Here is a 2,500-nt window from a genome sequence, read left to right as displayed (position 1 = left end):
ATGAAATAAAAACCGACTTCACCTTCGAAAATAACAAAATCAATCTAAAACAAATGACATCTTAAAACAAAACTATTATTTGTTTCGGAGGTTGTCTATGACTGTTCATAGACCGCATAATTTCCACAGAACATTCTCAGAATATCAAGAGAGAAAAGCAGCGTTCTGCGGGAAATCATCTTGGCCAGTGATGTCGTTCTGGGTTTGGTCAGGCCCAGGGAGGTAAGTACCTCGTTATTCTCAAGGGGCCACTTTCCTCTTGCCCCAACCGGGAATCCAAAGAATGTGACCTTGCTAGCCTTCGTCAGCACTTTGACTTGATCACCAAGAGGGGTATAGTACGAAACTTTGTGCGAGGCAGCATCTGACAAGGTATTCTTTGAAAGCTCAAAACGGACGGTGACATCGATCACAACCGCCTCCTCATCTTTTGCAAACACGAGGTCAGGCTTTCTCATCTCTCCCGTCTCGGATATGAACCGTGGCTCTTTGTATACAGACCAGCCCAATCTAGCCGCTTCGTCTGCCAGAATGTTACTGATCTTGTTGTGTCGCGCAATTCTTGCTTTCTGTACTGCAGGACATTGACCGAGAATGTGCGAAAGGGACTCGAGTCTGGCAGAGCATTTCCTGCAGGAACGTAAGGCCCCATCTCTGCCTCTGTTCAAGCTTTCTCTTGTTGGGTAAATATTTGCCCTTAGTTGTAGTGCTGCGATAAAGAAGCATTGTTTAAAGCCGCACCATGGCCTCAACCAAGCATTACTGATTCTATCATGCGCAAAGTTTACAATGCCCCTTCCTTGAACCGGCTTTTCGCACCATCTCTGAAATTCATGCTCCCTCCAATCGCAGGGTCTCGGATATACAGGTTCTTTTGACACCGAGTCCCTGAGAACGAATGTTGGGATTGCATCACTGTCACCCCCTGCTCGTACCCACAAATTACGGTATTCTTCCTCCATACCATGCGAGGACACAATATTACGGGTGATAGCATCGGACGAGTTTGCTATACGTTGCAGCCTTCTAACTTGAACCGAAGGGATTGTTTTTTCCAGTTTCAAGATGGCAAGGCCTCCGTCTCGGGCTCTGGCATATAACAGTCCATCACAAGTTGAAGCGGGAAGGTGGAGCCATCCTTTTACCGCCTTTCTAATCTCTTGGTCCAACCCACGGAGAGTTGATTGCTTGCAGTCCGAGTGGTCTGCAGGATATAACAATCTGGGTAGGGCATAGGCATTGAGTAGTTCAACCTTCTGAGTTGGCTTCAGAGGCGCCTCATCGATTTTCGAGATCCATGTCTTTAGCTGACAATGTAGATCAGGCTGTATAGTGCCAGTCCAAGGGCCAATTTTCAGACCAAGGTATTTCGTTGATTCATCAGGTTGGATCATATGGACATCTTTATTTTTGATAGTCCATGGGTCGCAGTTGTTCACCGTATATGAATCTTTGGTTGGGCTTATCATGAAGCCCTGGCACTTTCTGGCCTGAACCTCCAATCCCGATAGCCCACAAAATGATTCCAAGATCGCTAGATTGGCGGCCATACCAACCCAAGATTCGCTCACCAACACCAAATCATCAGCAAACGCAAGAGCTGTCACGTGGTCGGTATCAATGGAGTACCCAACTCCGTGTGACTCTAGGGTGCATATCAAAGGGTCCATGGCAAGATTGAAGAGCAGGGGTGACATGGGGTCACCCTGTTTGACACCAACACGTATGCTAATTTCTCGAGTCGACTCGCCATTGCTTTTGAACGAGGTCGTACACCGATCGTAGGCGTTCTGGATGATGCCCACCACATGTTCATCTACTTTCTTGTGCCTTAACACCCATAAAATATGAGCATGCGAAACCGAGTCAAAAGCTTTCGCTATGTCGATGAACATGACAGCCAACGGCCTGTGCAATTTCTTAGCGTGTCTCATAAGGTCCTGTAGCACCTTAAGATTTTCAGAGCAGCCAGATGCCGCTATAAAACCACGCTGCCTTGGGTTTAAGGGACAAGCACGAGCAAGACGTGCAGTCATTATTCTGGAAAATAATCTCAGAATCATTGAACCAATCGTTATTGGTCTCCAGTTCCCCAATTCTTTCAGCTTTTCATCATCCATAACCTTAGGAATAAGAATCGTCCTATTCTTTTTCAACTCTTTGGGAATAATTCCTGTAATCATCCATGCATTAAATAGGGCTGTCAGTGTCCGACCCTCGGGGTCGGCAGCACAGATTGCAGCCCTTGTTAGGCCATCTGGCCCAGCTGCTGACGTTGGTTTAATGGCCCGTATGGCAGTCTGAACTTCCTCCACCGAAATTAGGGGCTCAAAGTATTCGTTATTTGCAACACCTGATGACTTAAATTGGCCCAGGCCATTGAATGGCAACACCTTCTCCCATTTTTCGCAGTAAAAACGATATACATCTGCGTTCGGGATTCGGCATTCATGACGTTCAGTGCCATCCAGGACTAAGGACGCAAGAAGAGAGCGGTTCT

Source organism: Petromyzon marinus, unplaced genomic scaffold, assembly GCF_048934315.1.
Source record: "Petromyzon marinus isolate PM22_M1 ecotype Great Lakes invasive population unplaced genomic scaffold, UKy_Petmar_22M1.pri1.0 PM_G_Scaffold_6, whole genome shotgun sequence".
NCBI classification, from domain to species: Eukaryota; Metazoa; Chordata; class Hyperoartia; order Petromyzontiformes; family Petromyzontidae; genus Petromyzon; species Petromyzon marinus.
Note: the sequence above shows the minus strand (reverse complement) of the source record.